Genomic DNA, 14,000 nt, shown 5'->3' with positions numbered 1-14,000 from the left:
CTGCCTCAGCCTCCCAAGTAGCTAGGACTACAGGTGTGCACCACCATGGCCAGCTAATTTTTGTATTTTTAGTAGAGACGGGGTTTCACCTTGTTAACCAGGATGGTCTCGATCTCTTGACCTCGTGATCCACCTGCCTCAGCCTCCCAAAGTGCTGGGATTATAGGCGTGAGCCACTGCGCCCGGCCTAGAAGTGTACTCTTAAGTAATTGCTGTTAACTATGGCTCTCCTGATCCATCACATAGTAGCAAATAGAGAGCTAGGAAGGAAGGGCACAAATCAGATTTGGTTTTTTATCTTTTTTTTCTCCTCCGGGGTAGCACATGAGCTTTGGAGAGCAAGGAATAATTTTAACCCAGATTATCCAAATTCATGCAATTATTCAGGTTTGTTGCCATTTTTTAAATCCCCTAATCTGTAATAAACTATTTTAGTTGTACTACAGGAAACAAGAATAGGGTCATTTTTCTATGCATGGGCCAGATGCCAAAAGGGCTAGACATAACCCTCCTGCCCCTGCTATGTTTGTCTTAAGGGCGATCAGTTCAATGATCCCAGTGGCAAGGGAAAGCCAGGGAAAACAGTCAGGACCAAGTGGTCTGTCTCCTGATCATCTGAAAATTCTCCTTCTCATGCTAAATTTGGAAGATCTGGGTTATATTTCTGTAAAGAAAAACAGAATCCTAACATATATGATTCATTGCTTTATCCACAGAGCCTTTCCAGCACATGGTGCTCCCTAGGAATTTGTAGAGTAAATAAATGAGCCACTATATATTTATTGAGATTTGTTTTGCTTTGTTCCTTTCACTTTGTTTCATAGTGAGCCTGTAAGCTACAGTGAGGGAATCTGTGGGGATCGCTCCCGTGTGAGGCCCCTGGGAAATGGGCCTCGCCATAAGGTGAGCTTGAGCCCAGACACAGATCCCTGGTTGGGGGAGTTGAGCTGAGGGAAAGCAGGAACCGAGAGAGGGACTATGTTATTCTAAATAATTAACAGACATTACTTTATGGATATGAGGACTTGGGAGGCAATGTATCCACTTTCGGCTTCTTATGGTTTATTGCTTGTGTTCATTTTGGACCCTTGTTACCTTCATTGTAAAATATTAACTTAAGTATTTACACTTGGTAACTTACTTATGGTAACTTACTGGGTGTAACTGTAACTTACTTACCATAGCTTACAGGGTGTAACTGTAACTTACTTTCCATAGCTTACTGGGCGTGACTGTAACTTACTTACATTGATCTATTGGGCGTAACCTAATTACTGAAAGTAACCTACTTATTGGGCGTAACCTACTTAATGGGATTAACTTACTTACTGGATGTAACTTAGTGGGTGTAACTTGCTTACTGTAACTTAAGTACATTGATCTGGTGTAAACAACTTTGACTTCAGAAAAGTATATAAGGAAACCTATTGCAAAAATAAAATGGCTGCTTGGACATAGCCTAAGCCAGCCCTCCAGACTCCGCTTTTCTATTTTCTTTCACTTCCACTCACTCTCTCCCTCAGGTTGAACGAGACATCTACGTTGGCGGTCTTGGGGACTCCTGCAGGTCGGTAGTCCCCAGCAGACATGCCGGACCCCGACACTACAGTGCAGGTAACTTTTATTCATCTTCAGCTCAACATTCATTGAGCACCTTCCATGAGCAAGGAGCTGAGCTAGCTGCTGCAGGATACACAAGAATGAATAAGGGCCGGGCGCTGTGGCTCAAGCCTGTAATCCCAGCACTTTGGGAGGCCGAGGCGGGTGGATCATGAGGTCAAGAGATCGAGACCATCTTGGTCAACATGGTGAGACCCCCGTCTCTACTAAAGATACAAAAAATTAGCTGGGCATGGTGGCGCGTGCCTGTAATCCCAGCTACTCGGGAGGCTGAGGCAGGAGAATTGCCTGAACCCAGGAGGCGGAGGTTGCGGTGAGCCGAGATTGCGCCATTGCACTCCAGCCTGGGTCACACGAGTGAAACTCCGTCTCAAAAAAAAAAAAAAAGAAAAAAAAAAAGAATGAATAAGATATGGCACCTTGCTTTATGGGGCTAAAAGTCTAGTGGCTGAGATAGATGTGGACATAAAGAACTCTCTTTAATGTGTAACTGTTTGGAAAACTCTGCCCCTACCGCAAAATCTCTCTCTCTTTCCCTCCCCCACAAAGAGGCTCCCTTATCTCTCACTTTACATACCGGCCATAGCCCTCCCGCCGCCCAGCTTCCCGCCGCCCAGCTTCCCGCCCAGCAGTTCAAACTGACCAACAGTTGCCCACCACCTCGGCTTTTGGCTTCCCCACCCCCCAGCCCTTCAGCCCCCTATAAAACAACCCTGCCCCTCTGAGCGGCGCGGCCATTTTTCCTTTTCGTCCCAGCTGGCCCGCCCGGAGGCTCTTTCCTCTCAATAAAGCCTGAACTTAAGGAATTTCCTCTAGCCTGCGGTCCGGTTTTTTCCGAACGAGCTCAGTCTTCCCGCAGAGGGTAGGTCGGACAAATGGTGCCGGAAACCCGGGACGGGAGCTGAGGCCGTTGGCCCGGCCACGGCCCCCCTCCCCGACCTACCCAACACTGGCCCTGCCACCTCCACTTTCCGATTAAGGTAAGCCAAGTTTTTCTTGCTTTGCCTTCCCCCGCTTCCCGTCTCCTCTTCCTACGGCATGGTGCAGTTGCTCCCTCCGGCGTTCCGCACGGACTCCTTGCCTAGTCTCGGCCGAGCCAAGGTAGTCTTCCGTTCCGGCTCCAGGAGCCTTCCGAGGGACAGCCGCCAGACGGGGGACGCCCCTCTGACCGCTTCCCTTTCCGTACTTAATTGTACTCCGGGGAATTTGCAACGAACGGGGACGCCTTTTCGTTGCATCTGCCCATCCGCGCCGGAGAGTCTGTAGCTGCGCCTGCCATGGGAAATTCAGAGTCCAAAATACCTCTGAGCACCCCCCCTTGGGTGCTTGCTGCGAATTTTACCAAATTGGGATATTCCCAAACCCTCAGAAAGAAAAAGCTTATCTTCCTGTCCCACGTGGCTTGGCCCCAATACAAACTCAGTAACCAGTCACATTGGCCCCCGACTGGCACTTTTGATTTCAACACCCTCCGAGATCTCGACGATTTTTGTCGCCGCATGGGCAAGGACAATGAAATTCCTTACGTCCAGGCTTTTTGGGACCTCCGTACCCACCCCGACCTATGTTCTTCCTGCTCCACCTACCAAATCCTCTTATCTCGAATCCCCCGTAAATCTTCCTCCACTACCTCTCCCCTCCCTACTCCTCACCGGAGGATCTGCCTGAACATCTGTCCTCTCCTGCCAATCTCAGCAACCACTCGCCATCAACGGCATGCCCTTCCCCCACTCCCTCTGCACCTCCTACCTCAGAGGCCATGCCTCGCTCTCCCTCTACTCCCTCCGAGCCCCCTCCCTCAGAGGCCGCACTTCCTCTTGCCTCTCCGGTGGCGGCCCACACCCGCTCCCACCAGCCAGCTATCCTGGCCCCACTCCGAGAAGTAGCAGGCGCAGAAGGTTTAATCAGGGTCCATGTTCCTTTCTCACTCCAAGACCTGTCCCAAATTGAGAAACGTTTAGGATCCTTCTCAGCCAACCCGTCCACCTATATTAAAGAATTCCAATACCTCACTCAAACATAAGAAGCCCTAGTCCGGTACACTCGACTGGATCCAGCCTCCCAAAACGGGGCCACTGTATTAGCCTCCCACTTTATCTCCCAACCAGCACCCAACATAAGAAAGAAACTAAAGAAAGCAGAAGAGGGGCCAGAGACTCCCATCCAAGACCTGGTAAAAATGGCCTTTAAAGTATTCAATGCCATGGAAGATGCGGCTGAGGCTGCCCGCCAAACTCGCATGAAGCAGAAGGCTGCCCTCCAGACCCAAGCCCTAGTGGCGGCTCTAAGGCCGGCAGGGAACCAGAAGCCCAAGGCCGAAACCCATGCCCCTCCAGGGGCATGTTTCAAATGTGGAAAGGAAGGACACTGGTCCCGAGCCTGTCCACAACCACGGCCACCAACTAAGCCTTGCCCTATCTGTCGGCTCCCGGGACACTGGAAGTCAGACTGCCCCAGCTTCCCCAGGGTGCCGGTTCCTCAAAACAGACACACTGGTGTTACACAGCCGGCAGTCACCCTCAGTATGGAGGAGCCTGCTTGCCAGGAGCCGACCTCCGAGGGAGCTCCGTTCCCCAGTCTACTAGGGCTGCTAGATGACTAGCGGGGCCCTGGCTTTCCGACTCCGGTTACCCTCGCCGAGCCTAGGGTCACAAGACATGGGGGCTACCTACTCCGCTCTTCCTTCTTATTCTGGCCATCTCACCCCTTCCCAGGTCTTAGTCATGGGAATCGATGGGACCCCAAGTATCCCCTACCAAACCCCACATTCCCTAGGCCGAAACGTCCCTAGTGATGGGACCCCAAGTATCCCCTACCAAACCCCACATTCCCTAGGCCGAAACGTCCCTAGCTGTAACAGAACTATACGGGTAACCACTAATATAACAGCCCCACGAGGAACGTTTTTCGGGTGTAACAAGACCTTAACAAAAACTCTCTACATTGGCCTTTCCTCATCTCTTTTATGCCTCCCAGTAACCCTAGTCCCTTGACTCACTATATATTCCCCAGCCGAATTCCAGATGCTGCAAACTCCCCATCGCTGCACCCGATGAGCTGCCTTCCTACCCATTGCCGTTGGAGTCTCCCTTGCTGGTTCAGCACTTGCAGCAGGATTAGGAGGAGGGGCACTAGTCCACTCTCACCTGGCCATAGCCCGACTGACCTCACAACTCCAAGCGGCTATTAATGACTCTACTGAGTCTTTAGCATCACTCCAATGACAGATCACCTCAGTTGCCCAAGTTGCCTTGCAGAACCGAAGAGCCCTGGACCTGCTCACTGCTGAACGAGGAGGGACCTGTATCTTCCTACAAGAAGAGTGCTGTTACTACATCAATGAATCCGGCCTAGTAGAAACCCGAATCGAGAGCCTCCAGAAACTCAAAACTAACCTGTAGAGTCAGAAGTTCTCGGCTGAAGCCACAGCGTGGTGGTCTTCCTCTATGTATACCCTCTTGTCACCATTGCTTGGGCCCCTAATAGCCGTTTGCCTAATCTTACTTATTGCTCCTTGCTTTCTCCAGTTCCTACAGCGGCTCTTTCAAGAACTGACTGGAGTCACCATCCACCAGATGCTGCTCCAACCCCACCCTGAACGAGTGCAAGAAACAGACCTCTCCCCAAACCTCCAGGCTCCTTAGGAAAAGAAACCTCTTCAGAACCCCCCGTCGACCCTTGTCAGCAGGAAGTAGCCAGAGAGACAACCGACGCCCCTGACCCCCTCTTTTTCTTTTCTTTAAGGAGTCGGGAATGTTTGGAAAACTCTGCCCCTACCGCAAAATCTCTCTCTCTTTCCCTCCCCCACAAAGAGGCTCCCTTATCTCTCACTTTACATACCGGCCATAGCCCTCCCGCCGCCCAGCTTCCCGCCCAGCAGTTCAAACTGACCAACAGTTGCCCACCACCTCGGCTTTTGGCTTCCCCACCCCCCAGCCCTTCAGCCCCCTATAAAACAACCCTGCCCCTCTGAGCGGGGCGGCCATTTTTCCTTTTCGTCCCAGCTGGCCCGCCCGGAGGCTCTTTCCTCTCAATAAAGCCTGAACTTAAGGAATTTCCTCTAGCCTGCGGTCCGGTTTTTTCCGAACGAGCTCAGTCTTCCCGCAGAGGGTAGGTCGGACAGTAACCACAGGGATGTCTGAAGTTTCCTAGCTTATTACCTCTCTTTGTACTCATTTTTCAATTTCTCTCTCCCTTAACAACACTTGGGCATTTATGCTTCATCTTCCTTGCCTGACTCACTCCCTTGACACGATTCTTATATTCTTTCATATCAACTATTCTTACTCTAATAGCTCTTTCCTCTCTCTTTTAAATAAGCTTTGAGTACATCCTTCTTGACTGGAGAAAAAACTTCCCTCTAGGCTTTTCTTTGATTATCTTTCAAGTCTGGTTTATTTTCATTTTCCTTCAAGTTTTTCTGTACTTCAAATTGACTGTTATTAACTTTTGGTAGAATAACATTCTCTAGATTTTCCCCAGAAGATATTTAGTATATGTCTTATTAGTAAAGTGGAAAGTCTGAGCCTAATGTGTTGGGTTTTCTTTTTCCTTGAACAGATAACATATTACTGAAGCTGGTTAAAATTCTTAATGGTGGACATAGGCACACTGTTTTTTGAGACAAGATCTCTCTCTGTTGCCTAGGCTAGAGTGCAGTGGCACATATATAGCTCACTATAACCTCAATCTCTCAGGCTCAAGCAATTCTCTCACCTTGGCCTCCCAATTAGTTAGGGACTACAGGTGCAGGCCACCATGTCACCCCTTTTTTTCTGTTAGTAGAGAGGGGGGTCTCACCATATTGCTCAGGCTGGTCTTGAACTCCTAGGCTCAAGCCATCCTCCCAAAGTGCTGAGATTAAGGCATGAGACACTGTGTCCAGCCTGCATGCTGTCTCCTAGACAATGTAAACAATACTGTTTCATTAAAATCAGATCAGACAATAAGTATAGTTACCTGAAATCCAAAGATCCAATAAAAAGAATTAAGGCCAAAAAAAAAAAAAAAGCCGTTCTATACCTCGTCAACTGAAAAAAAATAAAAAGAATACAATACAACTTTGCTTTTTTTTTGAGACAGTCTCTCTCTGTTACCCAGGGGGGAATACAGTGGCATGATCTCAGCTCACTGCAATCTCCCCCTCCTGGGTTCAAGTGATTCTCCTGCCTCAGCCTCCTGAGTAGCTGGGATTACAGGCATGCGCCACCATGCCCAGCTACTACTTTGCTTTTTTACCAATATTTTATTATGGTATTTCTGATTTTGTATAGCACTTCACAATTTGAAAAGCTTTGTGATGTACAACAGCTCATTTGATCTTCACAATAATGTGAAAAAAATAATGTTCTATTATAACTGTCATTTTTATCAAATAAGAAATCACAGAGATGCTAAGAGATCTTCAAATTCACAAGATCTATTTGTGTTTGGCAGATCTAGGTCTCAAAAACAGGTATTCTTACCTTTAGGACATGATCCTTCTGCTTCCTCATGCTATACATTATTTCATCAGGCTATTTATAATTACATTTAAATGTAGTTTTACTTCTTTGAGTTACAATGTGTATTGTAGAAATGCTTTTCACTAAACCCTTGGATAGAAAATTCATATAGATCATTACTTTGGTGATCCAGTAGGACTAAACTTTTCAGCATATAAAATCTAAACCAGTGCTGGGTGCAGTGATTCATGACCATAATCCCAGCTATTAGGGAGGCTGAGGCAGGAGGATTGCTGGAACCCAAGAATTAAAGGCTACAGTGAGCCATGATTATGCCACTGTACTCTAGCCTTGGCAACGGAGCAAGACTGTCTCTGAAAGAAAAAGAAAAAAGAATCCAAAGCCTAGCAACTACTAATGCAGATAGTAAGTGAACTCCATACATCCAAATAATTGTGCTAGGATCAAAGAGCTCTCTGTGAGTCTATTTCAAAGACTAAGACCAGGTACAGTGGCTCACACTTATAATCCCAGCACTTTGGGAGGCTGAGGCAGGCAGATCACCTGAGGTCAGGAGTTCAAGACCAGCCTGGCCAACATGGTGAAACCCTGTCTCTACTAAAAATACAAAAATTAGTCTGGGTGTGTGGCATGTGCCTGTAGTCCCAGCTACTCAGGAGGCTGAGGCAGGAGAATCGTTTGAACCCCAGGAGGTGAAGGTTGCAGTGAGCCAAGATTTTGCCACTGTACTCCAGCCTGGGTAACAGACTGAGACTCTGTCTCAAAAACAAAAACAAAACAAAAAACAAAGACTTCATTGCAGTGAGCCTTACCCAATTGTCGATGCCAATGACTTAACAGCAGATATCAAAATACTGGAGAATTAAGGAGGCTATTATATTATTAAATGAATATAGCAGTTATCTCACTCTTAAATAAAGTTTTGTGGAATATTTGTCTCAGTGTAGCAACTGAAATAGCTCTCTATGAGTCTATTACAGAGACTAAGGCCAGGTACAGTGGCTCACACTTATAATCCCAGCACTTTGGGAGGCTGAGGCAGGCAGATCACCTGAGGTCAGGAGTTCAAGACCAGCCTGGCCAACATGGTTTGACAATTTCTTGAATTCAAGGTAAATGAATATAAATCATCGGAGAGTTTTCTAATAGAAGGATTAGATGGAAAAAAAAAGCTAAAAATAAAGTAAAAATAAAAGACTATAATGCATTACCTCCAAAAATCTTCACTAATTTCATTTATATCTGAGTTACATGAGACTAAGTCTCATAATGCACTTAGCTGAAGCCATGTTGATTAGTAAACTACAAATCAGCCAATAAAAAAACTTTTTTTCTTTTTTGAAATAGGGTCTCACTCTGTCACCCAGGCTGGAGTGCAATTACACAATCTCAGCTCACCACAACCTCTACCTTCTGGGCTCAAGTGATCCTCCCACATCAGCTTCCCAAGTATCTGGAACTACAGACATGCACCACCACACCCAGCTATTTTTATATTATTTATTTTTTGTAGAGACAAGGTTTCACCATGTTGCCCAGACTGGTCTCAAACTCCTAAGCTTAAATAATCAGCCTGCCTTGGCCTCCTAATGTATATTAGACATGAACCACCATGCCCAGCCATAAACAAATTTTTTAAAAACCTTTTCTTTCCCATGCCTTTGACATAAGACTAGACTCCAACTACCAAAAAAGTTTTTTTCACAACATTGTAAGATAAAAATATAAAATATAGTATCTCAAACAGAAATATATCAGCATTTTTTTACAGAATAGGGCCTGATCCAAAATGATTAATAAATGCAACAGGCTCTTCATGTACTTCTAGAATTTAGCACTGGGTTTTGTACTGGCTGTTGGAAAGTCTTTTGATCTAAAACAGCTTATAAGCAGTTCACATGGAGGATATAGCGTGTTTTACTCAGAAATAAAACTAAATTGTTAATCCTGCCTTTGATATTTCTTGTACATCGTTCTTCTATTTTTCTGTTCTCAGTAGTAATTTATTGGAAGCCATAAAGGATTGTTAAGCACCTAATCATGCTATATTATGTATATTTATCTTTTAAAAATTGTCCTTTTTTTTTTTCAAATTTTGTTTAATTTTTTTAGGCCGCTTCTACTTTCTAGAAGCCTCTTTCCCTGCTGTAGAGCCCTAAACTGAATATAGACCCGGTCCTTAGTTAACTCTGTTTAGCCAGTGAGCTGTGTGATTTTGGGAGAGTCTCTTCACTTCCTGGGCCTCAATTTTCTTATTGATCATAAGGGAAGTTTGGCTTTGATGGCCTCTCAGGGCATTCATTCTTAAGTATTCATTGACATAAAGCAGGTGTTCTTGAATGAATAAGTATTAACCTGTTTTTTACCAGCATGTCTAGCTAGAATTATGAGGATCTTTCTGACTTCAATAGAACGAGAGGGCTGAGTGCAGTGGCTCACACCTGTAATCCTAGCACCTTGGGAGGCCAAGGTGGGCAGATCACATGTGAGTCTAGGAGTTCAAGATGAGTTTGGGCAATATGGCAAAACCCCATCTCTACAAAAAAAATTAAAATTAGCCAGTCACCGTGGCACATGCCTATAGTCCCAGCTACTCTGGAGGCTGAGGTGGGAGGATCACCTGAGCCCAGGGAGGTCGAGGCGTTGAGGCCGCTGCGCTCCAGCCTGGGCAACAGAGTGAGAAAAACTCTGTATCAAAACAAAACAAAAAAACCATCAAAATAAACAAAATAGAATGAGAGAACTGTCTGGGAAAGGGGCCACGTTAAACACTTTCCTGCTGGAAATAGTCAACATGCGTTGTGTCATAACGCTTGAGTTTGAGAATTATTGACAGGATTATGCAAAGTCCCATGAAGAGTGGTAATGAGGCTTTGACAATTAAGTTGCCTTGAAATCTCTGACTTTTACTTTTAAGGACATCCCTAATACTAGAGAGAGAATTAAGAGATATACTATGTACCCAGCTTCTCATGTAGCAGTGTGGCACAGAAGCACAACAGACAACTGACCAACTGGGAGAGGCATATACTGATAACAATCTTTGCGTAACTTAAGATTGATTTAAGCTTTCATCAATTATAGCAGAGGTTTGGCTGTCAAATTTGCCCGTACTTTGGAAATTTCTACTCTCTAAGGTCACATATCATAACAGTGCATAGAGAAAAAAATGTACAGATGAATAAACATGTTAACAATGGTTACTACTGGGGAGTGGGATTATGGGGTATTAGAGGGGAGACTTCCATTTTTACTTTACATTCTCCAATTATTCATATTACTTTTATTTTTTAAAAATTTTAATGTATTATATTAAAAGTCCAAAACTGAAAGTAAGCTTATTATCCAGACATTTCAGGTAATGGGTATGATTGTCAGACTGAGCAAAAAGAATTATTCTCTACTTTCTAAAGTAGATTTTATGAACATGGCATAAATTTATAGGAATTTAGAAGAAAGTTATTTTCACTTGTGTCTATCCTTTCACAAATATTTGATTACTGTATTGTGTGCACAGATTTTGGAGTTCCTAGTTTTTTCAAAGAGTAGATTAGATTCTTGATCCATAGCATATAACTAATATGTGTTTGTTGAATGAATGAATTAAATAAATCTTCATTTTCTATTTTGAAGCCACAGTAACTTTTAGGAGGGAAGAATACCAGTTTGGTCACTGAAACAGGTTTTTTTCCTGCTGTTACCTAAAAGGAGGTAACCTAAAATATTTTACAATATCTATAAAATTCCCTATTTATTTTCTGTAATTAGTTTATATAATAAAAAATCAATCTAACAAGTAAGTTGCATATGATATTTCAGTTTCAAAAGAAATTATTAAATAAAGCATTTTATGTTAACAAAGATCTTTCATATTATTTAATTAGCTATTCCTTACAACTACTTGTCTGGTGCTGTTATCTGAGTTCGAAGGGAATGATTAAATGAATGAATGGATGGATGATTAAATTCTTTGCTTAAGGTTCCAAAGGCAAGGAATGGCAAGGGCATATTTAGTATTTATTGATGCTGTCTCCCCAACACTGCTTCTTGGCCTCCTGCACCCTGTTGTCTCCCCAAAACAAAGAGGGAGGGCAGTACTTTTTTTCCCATGGCAGTAAATAAGTGAATCATTTGTTCTAGTAAATCCTTGGCAGGAAGACATGAAAGACTAAGCCAGATAAGAAGTGTCTGCTTACTATAGGTATGGTTGTGTATCTTGGTTTGTAACCTATTTATAGTAAAGCTTATGATTACCATGAACAAGCCTTTGCAGTCTTTAAATGTACAAACTTACATTTCTTCTCCAGTGCCAAAAAATAATTTCCCCCTATTTTATGCCCGGAAAGAGAAAGACAGACTTAGAGGGGAAGGAGGAAGATTGAGAGACTGAAATAGATCAAGAGATAAAGAGCCATTGGGAAAGTGAGAGAAAGAGAGAGGCTGTAAGCAAAGTTTAAATGGATCTGAAATACTGAACTTTCTTGACTATATTTTATTGAGTTTTATATTTTAAAATTGATAGAATGGTCTTTACTAAATAATATTGGTGTTGATACTTTATTCTTTGAAGAAAAAAGGGAAAATTAACTTTTTGGCAATAGATTAGCTTTTACTAAATCGATTTTCCTTTCTTTTCTTTCACTTTTTATCTTTTTATTGAATTTTTTTCCTCTAGTTTTTTTAGAATTAAGCTAGTTGCTTTAGGGGAAAAGCTGTTTGTATGCAGAAATGAGTGTCCTGTCTGCCCGTTGCCTCTCATCCCCCTCCTGCCCCAATTTACTTGATGTTCACATGAATTTTTAGGATTTTTTTTTTGGCTTTCAATATTTACCTCTTGTGTTCTGAACAGCATTTTATCTTCCACCTTTCGTACATGTGAATTAAGTGCTCACAGTTACATTTACAAACTGTTCTGGAAACTACAAGTTTCCTTTGTGGCATGGAACTCTTAGAACACAAATCATCCTTAGTAGATTGTGCTTGGTACCTCTCCTAGTCTAAGCACCCAGTACCGGTGATTGGCTGATATCAGTGTTGAATTACAACTTTTGACTAATAGACACAAAATCCCTGTTGTGTCATAGTTCCTTTTAGAACATGAATGTTCTGTATTTCTGGATTTTTTTAAATTCCAAACTCTCGTTCTTAGCTTTATCTGCCTATTTGCGCCCAAGTATTTACCAGCGTTATGTCTCAGTATAATCACTGATAGTGCACATTATTATTGTTCTGGCTTTAATTCTCTACTAAAATTTAAATATATTTGAAGTGCTATTAGTAAGAATTCTCAATTTGTTCCATATTGAGAATCAATGTTCTTTTGATTCTCAATATGGAACAAATTTTGCTGGATAATATTATGTAAACTGGCGATTTGATTTACTGAAAATAAACTTAAGTAATGAAAATTCCTACCCCTTGGGCTTATGCATTAAGTGTCAAAATCTGTCTAGACAAATTAATATATTCCCTTCCCAGGTAGTTAGTTACAACTAGAAATGAAGAAAAAATTGAAGTACTCTTATTTAAATACCGTTATGAAATTAAATAAATTTGTCTTGAGTTTCTACTATAAAATGTGTAATAGAAGTCCCTCTGCACCAAAGATACAGCCTACTATACACTTTTGTCTGGGAAAAGATAATTTAGAAATAATTGCTTTTAGTATTGTGTACTATAAAGTTCTAGTTTTCTCAATTTTTAAAAGAATGCAGCAGGTATCACTAACTTTTATGGATGTCAAAGGAGCATTGTGGTAAAACTATTATTGTTTCTCCCTTATTTTGATTAAAATCCTTCAGCCCCCAAGGACTGCTGTGATAAGCCAAGGTCCTTAGCCTAGCAGGCAAGGGCTGCTTTTCCTGCTGGATCTCCCATGAGTCCTCTTTGGTTTCCAAACATCCAAAAACACTTGCTTTTCCAGAACTCTCTTAGACAGTCCCTGCTTTTGTAAATGTTAAACCTTCACCCAGAATCTCCTTCCCCCTTGGCTTTCTATTACAAATTCTTTCCATTACAAACTCAGCTGTGAAGGCCTCCCAAACACCAACTTCCTTTCCACTAACTTTTGATTCCTCTAGGGCAGTGGTTCTCTAAGTGTTGTTCCTTATAGGCAGCATTAGAGTCACCTGGGAACTTGTTAGAACTAGAAATTCTCTGGTCACACCCCAGACCTACTGAATTAGAAAGTCTCAGAGTGAACCTATTAATATGTTTTTAACAAGTCCTTACAGCGATTCTGACTCACAGCTCTAGGGCAGGGATAACTTATATTCATCTCAATATCCTCAGACTCACATGTTTTCATAGTAGGTGCTCAATAAGACTTCCATCTGAACAAACAAAACAAAAAGTTGCCTAAAATTGGTTAACTGAAATTTAACTAAAATATAAACTATTAAGTAAATAAGCTTGAGACAAAAGTCAATTTGTCAAGCTTATTTACTTAATAGTCCTGCTGTTAATGACCAATTTACCTAAAATTCAGGCTCCTTTGAGTGTTTTTTACAACCTTATCAGTTTTCACACTTACATATTCCATCTGCCACTAATGAAATCTCGACTCTCATTTGAAACCTGAGATTCTCTTGATCTGGGCTAGGTCATTTTATCTTCGTTCCCATGGTGAGTTACAGGTTTCTCCCATGACGTGAGTTTTTGTGGGCAAACTACTCTTACTTTTCGTGTTATGTCTTATACAATATCTTTTGTTGCAAAGTAGATATTTGACAAATGCCTGTTGATGTCATTAACACTATAATATAATAGTTGAGAGTATGAACTAGAGCCAAAACATGTTTAAATGCTACCTCCTTTACTTACAAGTGGTATGATTTTGGGTAAGTTTTTTCTTTCTTTTTTAAAATAATCTATGCCTCAATCTCCTTATCTGTAAAATGGACATAATATAATACT

General features: G+C 42.5%; 1 protein-coding gene across 1 annotated transcript in view; it reads left to right on the top strand.

Moving 5' to 3' along the window:
* The window catches only part of MRPL1 (mitochondrial ribosomal protein L1), a 177,586-nt gene that overhangs the window by 21,249 nt on the left and 142,337 nt on the right, over positions 1 to 14,000 (top strand). The window contains exon 2 of the mRNA XM_078367007.1: positions 1,524 to 1,614. The gene's annotated coding sequence lies outside the window, so the exon portion shown is untranslated. The remainder of the gene's footprint in view (positions 1 to 1,523; positions 1,615 to 14,000) is intronic.

The sequence above is a fragment of the Callithrix jacchus genome, chromosome 3 (assembly GCF_049354715.1).
Source record: "Callithrix jacchus isolate 240 chromosome 3, calJac240_pri, whole genome shotgun sequence".
NCBI classification, from domain to species: Eukaryota; Metazoa; Chordata; class Mammalia; order Primates; family Cebidae; genus Callithrix; species Callithrix jacchus.
The sequence above is the reverse complement of the archived record's forward strand: the minus strand, read 5'-3'. Positions and strand labels throughout refer to the sequence as shown.